We start from the raw sequence: 17039 nt of genomic DNA on the forward strand, positions 1-17039 counted from the left end.
GACATCGACAACGAAGCATCTTGTGCAGAGGGTGAATGACAAATCCGGAAGGTTAGGTAAGCAAGACCCAGTGGTTGCCAACTTCTCATGCTGCTTCGCAAAGAAAAAAAAAAGAAAAGTTTTTCAGTAGGTGTCGTTTGAGTATTAACTTAAAAAGCTGCGCCTTTTCGCGTTTTTTCGTTGCCATTAATTTTATTAACCACGTGCAACTTTAAATATAACATAGATTTTTAACCGTGCGTACAATTGGAAAGTGAGGTTGCCTTTTAAACGCGCTTTGTGGTCAGCGTGCTCGTAAGCTGTGGACACTGACTTAAACATAATGCAGCGCTAATATGCTCTGTGGCAACAGTGGGTTAAGAAAAGTACAGCAAATACTTCAGGGTATACCGCACAGCGGTAAGCCCAAATGAACGCTTTTGCAAACAAAAATAAGGAAGAATAAAGAAGAACAGCCATGAAACAATTCTTTTCGCCCAATTCTATTCTATTTTTGCCATCCGCCGTTTGTGACTGATTCCAAAGACAGCGAGTGCAAGCGGCAAATAAAGCGCAAAAAAAAATCGCGATGAAATAAATTCGAAAGAAATTATTATGTCACCCTCCCTCGCTCTCCGTGTTTAACAAACAACCATATCACCGTAACGCATAAAGTAATAAGGCGAGCAATTACTGAGGCAATCAGGCACAAAACTTTTTCATTTGAAGTGATAAGAACTGCGCCATCGTGGTCCTGGAAGCGTTCCACTAGAGCGTATATAAACATACAGTTCCCAAGCTCTCTCTGTGTGCTGCTGGCGCCAGAAAGCTCACGCAATGAATTCAGTGGTTATTTTATCTCGGCGTGCAAACATTCATGTAACAGCGCTCTTGAGGTGCATTTTTGGAAGAAAGCTCTTGTAAACGCGTCTGAATATGCAGGCGTACCCCTCAGGAAACGGAGCGAACGAAGCTCTTCCGCGCGCGCCTATCCTCCTTGAACTGGTTTGGTTTGGTGTATGGGGTTTAACGTCCCAAAGCGACTAAGGCTTTAGTTGCTAGTTACTAGCGTACTAGTTTAGTACGCCACCGCAGCGCAGCGTCGAATTCGTGGAAATCGCCACTGAAGTGGTACGATACGTGACCAAGACATAACCGTACTGAATCAGCTCCACTTCAGTCGAGGGTAAAGAGGGCCACACTTTCTTTGCAATTTTCAGAAGAGACGTACTATCGCGCTCAGATGACTTGCAACACGCATCAGGTGGTACGGGCTGATGCCACGAAGCAATGCGCGGGCGCTTCTGCGAAGTTTTGTATATAGCTGCCGAGCAGCATGCCCGCGTGCCTGGTACTGTGCAGCACAGCCTATCAAACGCAAGCCAGGAGAATGTGGCCGCGAGAGCGTTGCAGGTCATTCTGATTGCGACTGCACGTGGGACGAAATTGATACCTTTGTTACTCGGACATTTTCAACGGCAGTTTAGTTGACCATCAGTTGAACTGAACGGCAGTTAGTGGTGTTACTGTCGTTGTGATCTGATTGGCAGTACAATTCGACTAAGGTTATCGGGCGCAGTTGAACTGGTCAACTGACAAGATGGCAGTCAGCGGACCCGCTGTATCGACCGATTCGGTGGTAGGTATTTCCCACTGTCATATGTTTTCAAATCACTCGAAAGGGTGTTGTCCTGGTCAGTATAAGATATAATCTACAACTTTCACTAATGTGATGAATGTAAACACGCAAACGAGAAAATCAGTGGTGTATGATTCATAGAGCTAGTATGCGGTGAAGGCAGTCGTAGCCGGATGTTCCTCTACTGATTGTTTTTGCTCTGTATGGTGTTCAGTTGCGGCGTTCTCAAAGCACGAAGTTGTGGAGAAGTCAGCGCGAAAAACAGAAGACAAGAAAGGACCAAGAAGACATTCACCGGCGCTGGTGAACACGCAATACCAACTAGCCTGGCAGCGTATGCTCTCTTCAAGGCACAAAACTTGCTCAGAAATTTCAGTTCAATGATATGAATATGAAATCATTGATTAAAGTTGTAAATAAAGAAAAACTTTTGCATTTATAAAAACCAGCCCATGTCGTGATTATGTGATTCTGAATGCGAAGTGATTTTCGCGAAACCTGGCGTGTAACTGCAGCCGACTGCCGTTCAGTTCACCGCCAGCTCGAAAGCTGAACTTCCGTTCAACTGAGCGGCAGTTGAATCTGCCTGCGCAAGAAGGGTATTAAACATGTTGCGATGAGCAGATCGGCCATAAATGTTTGACAGCCGTCAGCATTGCGCGATTGCCATGTCGTACTATGCGAGCATAGAATGAAATAAACGAGCGCAATTTTTTTCCGCTATTCCGCTTTGAAGGGTAAGAAAACCTGCTCAGTGGAGCTCCTCCATAAACAATTAGGTGCGAAGAAAAGGCGCCGTTGCCTGTACAATTGTGCTGTGAAGTGAAGAACGATAAACGTGAAATACATCATGCTTGTCTTGTATCTAACGCCATGTTACGCAGACACTTTTGCGCATTGAACAATCCTCAAATGCTCTGCAATAAATCACAACTCTGAGTCTATACTCTTCGCTTCTTTGGAACTTCACCAGTGACGCGACCTCTGTAACTAACATGAAGTTAAAATTGTTGGTCACACTGGAACAGTCGCATCAAAAGTAACCAACAGAAAATTCCGCGAATGCTTTGGCCGGGCGTCCGAGGCATTACATACACAGGGGCGTAGCATGTTGGCGAACAAATCTGACACTGGAATCGTCTCACATATGGCCGGTATGTCTCGCACATTCCACAGGATCTCGTGTCAGTGCACTTAGACCTCTGGGTTTTATTATGTTTACTTTTGCGGTGCATGTATGCGGTGAGCGTAGCATCTAGACGCAAACTTCTTTGCGGTTACTGAGGTGTCAGTGTCCTGCCCAATTCGGTAGTTACGTCCATGTAAACAAAAATATCCAAACCTCGCTCATTTTCCCAAAAATTCCTAAAATATTGTACTTCGGCGCACGCACTTGGCGTAGTTCTTCCAAGTGTTATTATATTTTTAAGAGTAATCAAGGTATTCATTGGACTTGCAAAGTTGGCTGGTTCTTCCGCCGAGTTATATGCATATAACGTCACATTTTTCATACGCCCTTTATACCAGTACTTCCTCTTTTCTTTCTTCCATTCGTCGAAGAGCACCCACAAGAATAAGTTATTTCCGGTAACAAGGAGGCTTAAGTAAAATGACACTGCAATTACTCATATGACTCATGCTTCCACACCCACCTACATACGCAGCAAAGAACGTTTTTTTAATGAGAAAAGCTGTTTCTGTGCTGTCATGCAGAACTTGTATTCCGTTGAACTTATATGTTCTAACCAAGCTCTGGCCAATCCCCCTCCGTGGGTACGTGCCATCGTTTTTGAGGCAACAACAACAACTTCTTTCTCTTGAAAGACACCACTTTTTCGCGTCATGAATAGCGGTTAAGGCTTTAACAATATAACTGCCGTAGCCGACAATTCTATTTTGCAGTAAGCTTAACGGTTACAAGGATATTTTTTGCTTTTGCATCAACACCGTCGTACGGTCATTAAAATCAGATGTGGCTTTGTGTTTTAGCACGCAGGAAAGTGCGCAAGAGGTAGGTGCTGCTGAGCAGCTCTTCTGATTTTTCGGAGTCTCCTTGAGCCGAGCGGGGAACAAGTGGTAATAAACAAGGTTGGAGATAAACATCACCGATCTGTTCTCCAGCGTCTGGGCAATACTTCACGTTCCGCGCGATCGCTGGACAAGAAATCAATAGTGCCTGGAATTTTAAACATTCGCTCATAAATGCTAAACATGCTGTAGCCCACAATATGGCATTTTCCTGACTTTCCTTGCATTCATATAAAAAAAACACTTCTTCGCTTAACTTCAAACCAAAACGTGCATTTAACATTGAGAAAAGTGTGTTTTTTCGCAAAAGCTTTAGATCATGCTTTGCACCAAAATGCTGACCGTAGGAGGCTACTTTACTGAACCATTTTATGAGAGAAGCCAACAGCCACAGAAACCAAGGAGCACAGGGGATTTTTTTTGTTTAATCAATTTATTATTTATTTATTTATTTTTTGTGGTGTTGATCAAGTAAGAATATTACTGTCGCTTAAAGCTAATTGATTAGAAAAGCAGAAGAAAAAACAACCACATGCCGCCGGTGGGATCCGAACCCACAACCTCCAAATTACGCGTCCGGTGCTCTACCTCTGAGCTACGGCGACGGCTGTCAAACCTTCTGCTTTCGGGGGTATTTATGTTTACATGTAACCTAACCTTGAGAGTGTTCATCAGCGCCACCCACGTTCGTAAGCGGCGGACGTGGAACGTCCTGAGTTACCGCTGGTGTGACGTAGAACGCCATCGAACGGCGAGGGTGGAAGCTGTGTGAGAACCCTCTTATGCTTCCTATGGCATCAAGGCTGCCAGAACCGAGGCCCTCGCTAAGCAATTAAGCACACAAGGGAAGGGGTATGAGGGGCTCGTTATAAATATGAGAGAAGCCAACAGCCACAGAAACCAAGGAGCACAGGGGAATTTTTTTTTGTTTAATCAATTTATTATTTATTTATTTTTTGTGGTGTTGATCAAGTAAGAATATTACTGTCGCTTAAAGCTAATTGATTAGAAAAACAGAAGAAAAAACAACCACATGCCGCCGGTGGGATCCGAACCCACGACCTCCGAATTACGCGTCCGGTGCTCTACCTCTGAGCTACGGCGACGGCTGTCAAACCTTCTGCTTTCGGGGGTATTTATGTTTACATGTAACCTAACCTTGAGAGTGTTCATCAGCGCCACCCACGTTCGTAAGCGGCGGACGTGGAACGTCCTGAGTTACCGCTGGTGTGACGTAGAACGCCATCGAACGGCGAGGGTGGAAGCTGTGTGAGAACCCTCTTATGCTTCCTATGGCATCAAGGCTGCCAGAACCGAGGCCCTCGATAAGCAATTAAGCACACAAGGGAAGGGGAATGAGGGGCTCGTTATAAATATGAGAGAAGCCAACAGCCACAGAAACCAAGGAGCACAGGGGATTTTTTTTTGTTTAATCAATTTATTATTTATTTATTTATTTTTTGTGGTGTTGATCAAGTAAGAATATTACTGTCGCTTAAAGCTAATTGATTAGAAAAGCAGAAGAAAAAACAACCACATGCCGCCGGTGGGAGGTCGTGGGTTCGGATCCCACCGGCGGCATGTGGTTGTCGTTTCTTCTGCTTTTCTAATCAATTAGCTTTAAGCGACAGTAATATTCTTACTTGATCAACACCACAAAAAAATAAATAAATAAATAAATAATTGATTAAAGAAAAAAAAATCCCCTGTGCTCCTTGGTTTCTGTGGCTGTTGGCTTCTCTCATATTTATAACGAGCCCCTCATTCCCCTTCCCTTGTGTGAACCATTTTATATTATTTTAAGTGAATTATTTTGCTTTCACTTGACCTGTGAGCAGTCAGGACAAAACAGAAAGGTCCGTTCATCCTCTTCAGCATGTAGCGGTCTGTAAAAAATGTTCCAAATGTGCACGAAATACTTAATAACATGCTGTCGAATTTGCTTCTTTTATTCTGTCGAGGTCAAAGTAGCTTGCGTAGGCCACATTCTTTCTGGGAAGCTGGTGATTCTATTTCATTTGTGCACACAAACCATTTACTGCGGCCTTTAAAAAAATTCAGCTTCCTCTCAGGAAAACTTTTCGTAAGCAACCTGTTGATATTTTGTAGTATATGTCTCTTCCCTGAAAAGCGTAGTGCTACCAGAAATTGCATTCTAATGTTGTTGTTATTTTTTTTTTATGAGGGCAGGGGGAGGGCGATAGGTCTGCAGACTGACTATGCTAAAAACCAAAGGACACCGTCTTCTCGTTTCTGCTTTCGACGCTGTAAGTTTTTTTTTTTTTTGCTAGTTTAAAGCTGCTCCGTTAAAGGAAGGCGGTCAGAAATCATTACCTTCTCAGCAGCGAGCCAAATTTAAAAATTCCTGGATGGAGACTGCACTGCAGGAGATTAAGGGTGGTCGATATTCCTCGCGAGAGATGCGGATTCCCCTCAGAATTAGCAGTTATAGTAATGTCAGACAAGTTTATTGTTCTTGCTTCGTGATGATTGATGCTAACAACTGTTAATTGCCGCTTGCAAGAAAGCACCCCTACCTCTCAATTTTTCATGGCCAGGGTTCCAAGTTTCTCAAAGGTAAGACGAACGGTCACCCTGACCCCTTCACAGCATAGATATCCCAAGGGGCTAAAGAGCCTATTAAGTGGTCCGGCAGCAGATCAAGTCGTCCACATAATTCTGACATAAGGTGCGCCAGCTTATCATGTAGCTTGTTATTGTACATAAGCTTGTACGGCGCACTGGACTGTAGGTGTGCATATTTTTATTCATGGTGCCTTTGGTGCCAAAATTTCGCCGCTCTATACTCTACATCTATACTATAGAATCTAGACTCTACGTCGAAGCCCACATTTTTAATTTCTGGAATGTATGCGCCGTTTTTGTGATCTTGTGAGTATGTACGCATGTCATTTTTATGAGACACCCTGCATAACAAAAACAGAAATGATTGGTGTATCAAAATTAGTGCAAGCAAACTGCCGGTATGTTAGAGCGTTCGAGGTCAGTCAAACGAGATCAGTGGTCGAGAAACATGTGTCTCCGAACTGCTCTCACATAAATAAACCGTCAGCTACTGAATGAATGCTCAGCCACGTAGCACTCACGAGCCGAAGTCGTCAGCGTGCCGTGTCAGTGCGGCCAGAGGCAGCTATAGCCCGTTCTCGCACTCAAGGTAAGCTAAAAAATCCGAGCACACGGTTGTCAACGTCGCCTGAAAACGTATTGCTTTAAGGAACCAGCAGCTCATTCAGGCTCTTTACTGTCGTTGTAAGACTACCGGCCTTGATCACGATGCGTGACCAAGGCCACCGCGTGCGTATTTCGCGCCGACGACGTGTGCGTTCGCAGCATTCTTCTGAAGGAGGGAAGGTTTCTTTCCACCCGCGTGCACTGTAGAAGCCTCGTCCATTTCCCCAAAAGCAAGAGCGGCTTTCGGAATCCTGCCTCCGGCGGCGACCATTGGCCCCGGCGCCGTTACCCGGGGCGCAGGGTTCAAGCGGTGCCAACAAGAACGCGGCGCCGTCGATCGAGGGCCCTCGAAGACGGCGCAGTGCAGCGGGAAGGGCCCTATCGGTGACGCGCAAGAACCGCGGCCACCTCTCGGCGCGATCGAAGTTTCGCCGGCAGGCACAGATAGCTGAAGAGCCATGGCACCGTGGGGACTTGAAATTCGAGCGCAGCGGCGGAGGGGGACCGCCCCGGGAGGAACCGTGCACGGGTCCGTCCGGGGAACGAAGACGATATTGATGAATACGGGCCACATTTATTCGGGTCTGCAAGGCGAGCGGCGGTGCGCCGCGGCAGCGGCACGCACGCGGAACACCCTAAATAAGAAGCCGGAATTGGCCCCCACGTATGCATCATTCAAGGGCACCCGAGCCCGCCGCCGGCCCCTTTATCTCCGGCCTCGGCCATCACGCACGCTTCCCGGCCGCCGCCGCCGCTCGGGGCCTTATCGGGCGCGCCGACTGCAGCCCTGGGGAACCGGCGCCCGTCGATGAATTTCGCGGCCGGGTGTCAGGGACGCGGTCGGCAGCTTCTTGGCGCTCCGCTCCGGTTCCGCCGTCCGCGCTCGATGTTTGTCATGGGCTTCAAGCACCGGGGTGTCGGAGAGAGAAGGGAAAAAGGGATGGGGGAAGAGGGGGGGGGGGAGTTGGTAGTGCAGAGGAAGGGGGAGTGCCCCGGTGCTGTCTTCTCCAATTCTTGCTGTTTAAGTGAAATTGGAAGTGACCGACCTGGGTGTAGATCAGTGGACTTCTTTGCTGCTGGCTTTAAGTGTTCTTAGCCGATCTCGCGAGTGTTGTACGCAAAACGACGCTCTCATTCCACGTAACTCACTTGAGTGAGCGGGTTTGAACTATATTCCCGCTTCACCACACTGTCGACAGCAGTATGAGAAGGGCGAATTTTTTTGTTGTTGTTGCTTCTTCCTGCTGGAGAAACGAAGATTCATGTTCAGACAAGGTGCATGCGAAACCGGAATTTTATCTTTGTAGCTGCACCATTTGGAAAGGCGGGAAACAGCCGCATAGCGAAATGCTGAGGAGACAATGGAAACTAATCAAAGTGAATAAACCTACCTTCTAACAGCCAACTTTAAGGTATGGCGGTATATCTAGAATCTAAAGGCGTTAATTACGCAAGGCGTAAGTAATTTTATGAAATGCTCGCAACGGGCACTAGTTCTGAAGTATTATTTACCAACGATGTGCCTCAGTACACCGGAACGGTTCGCCACAAACGTCGGTGAAGTGGAGGACGTCGCTTGCGGTCACTATGCGCTCAATATGCCGCAGTAAAGCAAGGCTAAGGGTAAATACCACGATGCGAGCGTGAAATTTGAATTTGCCGCAGGGCTTTCACAATATCGTTCCGTATTTGACCTCTCTCGGCCCAATTTTTCTGTTTAACAATATCAATCCAGTAACTAATGATCAGTAAATTTCAACTTACAGCCAATATCTCCGTAAGAATTATCAGCGCAGTGACTGCCTGCAGTATGACTGCAAAGATAAAATTCTCTTGATAGCTGTACGCTTTCCTAATAAAAAAAACTTCGGACCTCTGATTAACATGATTTGTCAGCCTAACACTTCGCAGCATAGCGCAGATGGAACCTACGCGACAGGACAGGCTTCGAGCTATCCGAAATAAATAATGAGCGCGAGCTGCAGTTACGCCACTCATCCGATGAATGCGGTCCCGACCAGACCCCGCCGTCAGCGCAACCTCAAACGTAATTAAAGAAAACAGCGCCCCGTGCCGGACAGTGGCATGTAGCGCGGACAAGGAAGGCCCTCCCGGCTTACGAAAGAGCTTTGTGCGCGTAATGGGCGCGGCGTCAGGCAAGCTCGGGCTGAATAATTGTGCGCCATGACAATCCGCGCTGGTCGTAAAGCAACGAGTCGGGGAACGTCTCACTAGACGTGGTCAGCGTAGTTTTCGGCCGGCGAAGAGGGAGAGGGGGTGGCGCATTTAGCGCTGAAGTGCTGCCGAGGGGAGGCCAAGGAAGGGGCGGACAATCTGCTCGGGCCGCGCGTCTGTTCCGGGCAGGAGTCGTCATCAGCGCACGTGGCTGGAAACGACAGATAAGACGGAGCACCGTATTATCGGCTCCCTTCACCTCCGCTCCGCTCCGCTGACCGGCAGCCGGCGAGGGAGGGCACCGGGACCCGCCCGTCAGTTTGCCCGAGGGCCGATCCGGCCGGCTGCTATCTGAGCCGCTCCTTTGTGGCCACCTTTCTTGCGCCGTTGAAACCGGGTTTCGCCGGAACGGCCGGCGCTGGACAGGAGCGAGCGAGAGAACGACTACGAAGAGCGAGGGGGAGACCTCCCTCCTGACTCGCGCAATATTCCTTTTGGCTAAACGCGTCCCGCGAAGAAAGCGAAGCGCGGGAACTGTCGGTATCGTTGGCGGTGCCCTCGCGTGACGCGATGGGCACGCGAAGCGCTCGTAAGCGAGCTACTCTGGCCAGCCCGCGGCAACGGCGCGCAAATAAGCCCGCGTTCATGCCGGCGGGCTTATTTGCGCGAACAAAGCGGACGCCCGCGGTCCTCCCCCTTGCACTGTTTGCTGCCATTAATGCGCGCTTCCGCCCGAGCGTTCCACCCTTGTCGCCGCACGCGGGGCGCGAGTGGAGGAGCAATTTTGCCGGCGAGCTCTCAAGAGCGTCCCCGTCCAACATCTCCGCGGCGCGTCTGAATGTTCCGAGCCCATAGAGTTCGCGCAGGTAACAGAGCGCGGCCCTTACGGGAAGCACGCTTGTTTGTGAAAGAGATGAGCTTCGATCCGGTGGTCTCTTGTTAGCAAACACAAGCTAAGCTCGCATGGCTCGCCTCTGAGTGCGGCCTACCAGAATGCACTTTGTCGCTGGGCCTATCTGAGGCCCCGGCCGCACGCGCACGTGCGGCTCTTTCTTCTCCGCCGCAGAGCTTCACGTCGCTTCCTTTTTTTTTTTTTCAGCACGACCGTCGCGTCTTCTTTCTCTGTGCTTGTACGCAAGGCAGCACAGACTGCTACGGCAGTAATGTCCGCACCGCACAAATGCGAGTTACCTGCTCGTCGGACACGTGTGATTTCGCGAGGAAAAATATGGCAACCTCATTAACGAATAACAGGCAGCAATACACGACAGATCGTGCAGAAATGTACTGGGAAGCAAACTCGACATTTCGCAGGGGGCTGGCTGCGCGCTCTGTGTGTGCTTTCATTTACGTAAATTTCTGCAGGCCTCTATAATGAGCATGGGCTCACGCTCAAACGCTGTTAGCAGAGTTGTAAAACAAAAAAAAAAGTAAAAACTGAGCGTCTAGAGAGTCCTCGTTATTGTAATTAGGGCGTTCACCTTGCTGTGTTTAGCAACCGAGAAAGGATTACCTCAGTAGTAGCTCCCATCTGTCCCGCAGGAATCACAATGCTATAAAGATAAAACCACAAAACAGGAAAAATAAGTAGATAGGCAGAGAACTTAAGGGTGATTCGTTGCGCGGCTTCTAGGGCCATAGGAAAGGGACTTAAAGGCCGGTGAACCAAGACTCGATGCACAGCGCCCCGTCTTCCGCTCTGCAAAAAGGTATAATTTGAGCAGGAAAGCAGCAGTCGGTGGGGCCGTGGGAGAGTGAGGGTGGGCACTAAAGATATGCGCCTGGGGAATATCTTGCAAGCCCTCTGCTTCCCCAATCTGTTTCTCTCCTCTTTAAGTTCATCGACGAGCTGACAGCGGCGCAACGTGCGTCCGTTCTCAATCAATCATTTCAAGGAAAGAACACTTTGCACACTGTGTTGAGAAATCACTTGTACCCCTGCGCTAGTCGGGGCGCTAACTTTATCCAAAGAAACTTTATTCACGTACTCAACTTCTCCCTATTTTTTCTCGTATTTTCAAGGCAACTTTTACTTTTTTGCTGACTTTTCGGTTCTTTATTTTTGAATGGCGGTAGTGGAAAGTAATGAGGACTTCATTAGTAAAGTAACCAGTGCTACTAGTAATGTATGCGAGAGGCCTATAGTGCCTCCGGTTCGAAGCGTGGCTTCCAATGTCGTTTCTTATGGCTGGCATCAAACGAGAATTCTCCTTTGTTCGCTGAAAGAACGAACAAACCCGAAGAAGTTTCTACGACACTGGAAGGCGCAATCGCTCAGTAAGAGGAGCTGCTCAATGGTCGGTGCTCTAAAAAAACAACTATTTGAGGCATGTATCAGCCCCGCCGTCCTTTAGGAAATATGTGCGTATAGGAGTGAGCAACAAGCGTTAATAGACATATACGCAAGCTGACTCAAGAACGGTCGTCAGTTTAAATGTTCGCCTACTCAAATGGCTGCGATCAGTTTTTATGACAAGAAGTGGCACCAAACCTACTCTCAAAAAGTGCTTCTATCATAAAGAATAAGAGTGAGTAATTATATTTCATTATTAATTCTTTCGCTCGTTCTCGGATTAATATTTATCAAAGAACTGATTATCTTACGGCAAGATGAATTTGTTTTAATTGACAAGTTTTTATAGACGTTGTAGCTAGAGGTAATGCACAAACAGGCGTGGTAACGACATGTCGCGCTATGAGAAACTGCCCGTGTGCTACGGGAGGCGCCGTATTAGTGGGCTCCGCATTAATATAGACCACGTGGTGTCTTTAACATGCACTGACGTTGCACAGCACATGAGCTTTTTCGCATTGCGCCTCCTCTTGAAATGCGGTCGCTGCCGGGATGCGATCGCGCAAACTTGGGTTAAGCAACCGAAAGACGTATTCACTGAGCAGCCGCGGTGGGTCGCGCAAACAAATAATTTGTTTAATATGGGTATACTACCTATACCTACTTCTATGCAGCCGATATCTCAATATAGAGACATATTCATGGAAATGAGCTATCGCTTAGCGTTCGATATTTCACGCGGGTAGAATTTTTTGGCGGCCACTGTCTCACTGTTTTAGTTATTAGCTGCATTGTGCCAATGCAGCGCCATCGTCAACACACGGCATTGAAATCGTGTTTAGAGTTCCGATTTATTCTGCACGTATTCTACTTGTTTGTTCGCAAAGATTCCTCTACGCGCATGCCTTATACGGACTGCTGACACACCTTCTTTCGGCATTCAGTGGGGTCGAGCCAGTTTTCCGGTCATGTGGAGGAACGGAGATGTCGAAACAAAAAAGTGGTAGGGTTTTAACGTAGTTAAATGGAGTAGACGTGTGAAAGCATGCATTTAGCCTGGTTGGCTCATGGTTTTGCTTTGCTTGGGTCGTCAGCACGTCTGGCGACTATATTAGTTCGATAGTAGTGAAGGGTTTGTTTATTGGGACGTGGGAAGCGCCGGCGACGATGTCTCTTGCACAAATAATCGATGAAACAGCGGGGCGAGAGGCAGGCTCACAGGGAGCAGTTCTCCAGCACGTGCGTCAGTCGGCCGCCTCAAGAGCTTTGTCGTTGTTGGCGATGATCATCTTCTTCATTCCAGGAGTATTAGTTGATGAAGACGACAGTGTGCAATGCACAGCGGCAGAGTGTGTTGCAGTTTAACAAAAGGCCTGATCTGTTGCGGCGATAGCATATATCGTTCTCGTGCAGAAGCCAGCGAAGCTGATCTGTTCGCGCATCCGCGGGTTAGAATCCCAGTCGCGGGAGTGTTTAATTAATTAATTAATTAATTAATTAATTAATAATCTCTTAATTTCTAATCTCTTCTTTCATTCGCCTCTCCTCCTTGCCATTCGTCAATGGAATCTAGTCCCTGGCACCATTGCGTCTGCCAATGATTACGAAGCGTTTGTAACCGCCCTAAAACGCCACTTTGAGCTGTAACCTTCATATTTTTTGCATTCTTGTTCAAGCACTGCTTTTGAAGGAAACCTGAATTTCCTTTGTCATGTGCCTTTATATTTTGAGTGTTTGATGCTCCTCAACAATGTGTTCCCGGCCAACGAATTTTGTACTCATCGAAAATTTTTGTTGCTTTGTTTTTACTGTTGTTCTTCCCTATGTAATGCCCGCTCGGGACTTTAGGGTATTTGAATAAATAAATAAATTTGTGTGTGTGTATGTCGTTCTGTCAAGGTCCCCCTGATCAAGCTAAGGCTTCACACAAACTAGGTGAGCTCTTGTTTGATCGCGTTAAGGGCTTTCGTCCTAAAATTGGGACATAGTAATATAACAACTCTTTTAAATCCTCACTAATAATCGTTCTTTTCGATATTGATCCTTGGCTAACAGGACGCTTCGGCTCAGTGATCAGCGTGATTTGCCATTCGAAGCGTTGGACAATCAGAGTGAAATGGAATACGAGAATAAGAACTGCTGTCTCCTGATCGCTTCTGCGACTTAACTTGGCGGGAAAAGGGGGGCGTTTCATTGAATGAAACAAAAATTACAGGATTTTGTCACTGGTCCCTCTCTCTTTGCGGGAGTAACGGTGACAGTTTCTACCCGCTCACCGTGCATCTTCGCACGCAAGGATGGAAAACCTGCACTCTGAGAGCGTATGTAATGGCGGATCGTTGCGTATTCCTGACACGTTGCCTCCCGAAAAGTTCTGCGGCACCTTCCGCGAAGACCGCCGTAAGGAAACACGCTCCCTTGCGCAGTCGGCGACAAATGTTTGCAGACCACGAGAACCGCGTAGAGGCCGGCATAACATAACAATTCAATTCTGATTTCATCTTAATTTAATTTTTTAACCTCACCGTCATTAGTTCATCAACGCAGCGCTCTGTATTAGCTCTAAATCAGTGGCACGAGCTCACTGGGACCGCGGGCAGGGCGCCGCTTCAACCAGTGACCGAAAATAATAAATATTTACTCGGTCCTGGCCGCGCTTTGTGGGAATGAGAACCACCGTGAAGCCTTCGTGATCGCCTACGTGGTATACGTATTGTATATTTCAATTTTCTGCGGCCTACCTGTGCCGGGAAAATTTTTACTTTCACGCGCTAAACCATGATTTCCCAAAATTTTACAGCTGGAACGCCGTTAAAATTCATGGAACGCTCGTTTAGCCAGCCAGCTGTGCAATTCGTTCTGATGCAAGCCTTTCAGGCATATTTGTGATTTACAATTTTCTGCTTATCTGGCTCACAAGCAATCCCATGAGGACCTTTTCAATAATAACTTTCCTAGTCTGTGCTTAATTCGCGTATGTGGTCGCAAAACTGCATGTCAAAGCACAAGCAATCATTAATCAGCGTATTGCCGATATTATCTGAGCCCATTATAACGCTGTTAATGCTGTTAATATCTTTTTGCCTTCGTATTACGAACAGACAAAACTTCACCCTTTTTTCTGCACCCGAGCAGCTGCACTCCTCACGAGGCGACAAAACTTGTTTTCAGCAATGTTTATTGCAGATAACCGGCCTGGTGTCCATTAGAAGCTGTTTAACTGAATGGAGTTGGCTTTGTTGCTGCACATGCCTCACGTTCAGTTCACCGACTATATAATTGATTACTTTACCTCGTTCTTTGTGTTTTCGAGTGTAAGCCCATGTAACGCATTTAATCAAATAACTCTTATGTCTTTTTGCTAACTCGTTTTTGTTTCACTAACCTTCATGTTATTTTGTTATTTTAGACTTGGATTTACATTGTCCTGGTCTTACTGTATGCCTGCAGTTCTGATATGCGCCCGTGATATATATATATATATTTTTATTGCTGTTAAAAAGCTTGCTTTCCTTGAAAGCGTTTATATTTTTATGAATGTTCTATAATAGTATCGCTGCTACTTTGCTAGCTCTGACGCAAAGTTTTGTAAATGCTAGGAAAATTTAACGATGCAACGAGAGATTGCCGAAGCTAAGCGGATATTTCGATGCGTCTGGTATTCTAGACAGCGTTGCGTTATTCCTAGTCTGGGCTCCACACAGCCCGCAGGTAATGTGCTATCGGTGCATATTCGCGATATATGCGACGCATTCGGGGTGGTGATGTTGACACTCTCATTGGCAGGTGCTTATTTCTACGCTGTCTCGGCTTAAAACTGATGAATTTTCGAAGAAAAAAAAATGCTTTACAACGCTTCTTCTACATCCAGCTTGTAACGACTGGTTAAATCAATCGGTGTGGGTATTTCTATCGGAGCAGGTGCTGGTACGAAGCAATTTCTCTTTTTTTTCTATTTGTGTAGTTCATCGCGTCGCTACTAAAGATCTCCATAAAGTTCACCACAGCCGCTCATCCATGTGTTTCATCCGGACAATTCTAATTAGGAAACACTGTTACTCGTCGTTTTTTTCAAAGTGCCCCGGCCACCAATTTCATCCCGGAAGTGTACGCCTTTCTTTTTACTGCCCACTCGTCACCAATGCCTTCGGGAGCGGGGAACACAAATGCTTTCTTCCTCTTCTTCCTGGAGCGAATCGATGCCGGATTTACTCCGTCCCTTTCCACGGACGGAAACAATTCCAAAAATCCCCCTTCCCCGACCGGAAGAAAAAGATTCCAACGCGGTGCTGCAGCCACAAAACGGCAACCTAATAAAATACACGACGCCCCCTGGCGTATATAAAGCTCCTACGCAGCTCGCCTGCTTATATATATATAAATATATCCAAATAAATAAACACGTATATATTTATTCTTTGCCTCCTTTCTCCGGAGGGTGACTTTAATCCCCTCTCGGCCTCCTCAGCCTCACCTTCTCCGTGCTGCTCCTTCTCCGTTTCCGATTATCCTTTTTTTGCTTCTTTTCTCCCTTTCGCTCCCGTCCAGCGCTGACGCGGTGCGCAGCCGCGGTCTGCGCAGCAAGGGTCGCACTGGTGCCGCCATGGTGTACAGATAAATCGTCAGTCAGGGTCATACTTCAATCTGAGCAATCCGGCTGCATCGATCTGCGTTAGTCTCCAGAGGAAGGATTGTATCTCATTAAAGAAGGTACGCCGGCTCGTCGGGACGGCTGCGGCGTTTTTGTCGAAAGAAAAGAAGAAACGGAAAATAATGACGGGCAAGGATGTCGGACGGGGCCGTCGACCACGGGAAAGAGGAGGACACAAAACGGCTGCTGCTGCGGCCGAGGTCGAAGCCGAGACAAACGACCGGCGCGACGCGGCATCGCTCATCCGGGGCCTGGCCGAGATAGGGAGCTTAGCCCCGCACTTAGGCGCTGCTATGATCGCAATCCCCCGGTGCCTTCCTCGCCCCGCCACTCGAGAGCTGTCGCCGCCGCGGGGCTCGGGGTAAGGGCGCGTCCCTCCCTGCCGCTCCTCCTCATTAATAAGGGGTTACGACGTTTGTGTACGCCGCTTAGCATTAATTGGCGCCCGCACTTGTGGCACTGGCGCGCCGACGCGTGCCGTCGTCCCTTTCGCGCCTCACGTCCGGCGCTGCCCGCTACGTCGCGGTGGCCGCCGGGAACAGTTTCCGTGTGCGCCCAGTGCGGGCCGCATTCCGGAACCGCGCCGCTAGCGCGAAAGAGAGGGGGGGGGGGGGGGGGGGGGATTCCACCCCGACGATCAAAGCGCTATGGTCGTGTTTACTTAGAGAGAGAGAGCTCCTCTGGTTCCCCCCGTTCGCCCGCTGAGAGATGCGGGGACGAATTGCGTGGGGAGCATTTTCGGAGACTAAAATGAAGCTGTTGAAAACTGCAGGTGCGCGTGTGAAGTGTTAAGGAAGCAGTTAATCCCTTCTGGAAAGCCTGAGTGATCTTTCATTGCAAGTATTGGGATACATATTATTTATGCCTGACGCGTGCAGTCGGTAACCTGGAGCGAGGCCTGTGCATTTGCAGCTGTTATAGGTGCACTCTTTTACGCACAACAAATGGCGCTGTGCTTTGTCTCTTCAGTTGTTTCTTTTTTAGTGTACTCCCGCGGTGCGGCTGCCCAACGCAGGTGCGAAAACGAGCGTGCTATGAGGGGGCGTGCGTAAGGTAACTCCCGGACATGTGGCTGAATGCAG

The 17039-nt window shown here is 47.9% G+C and overlaps 1 protein-coding gene across 2 annotated transcripts in view; it reads left to right on the forward strand.

Annotated features, from left to right (window-relative positions):
* LOC149350471 (neural cell adhesion molecule 2-like) overlaps nucleotides 1-17039 on the forward strand; it is a 425822-nt gene that overhangs the window by 241159 nt on the left and 167624 nt on the right. The gene's annotated exons all lie outside the window — the stretch shown is intronic.

The sequence above is a fragment of the Amblyomma mixtum genome, chromosome 3 (assembly GCF_055824585.1).
Source record: "Amblyomma mixtum isolate Tamu chromosome 3, ASM5582458v1, whole genome shotgun sequence".
NCBI lineage: Eukaryota > Metazoa > Arthropoda > Arachnida > Ixodida > Ixodidae > Amblyomma > Amblyomma mixtum.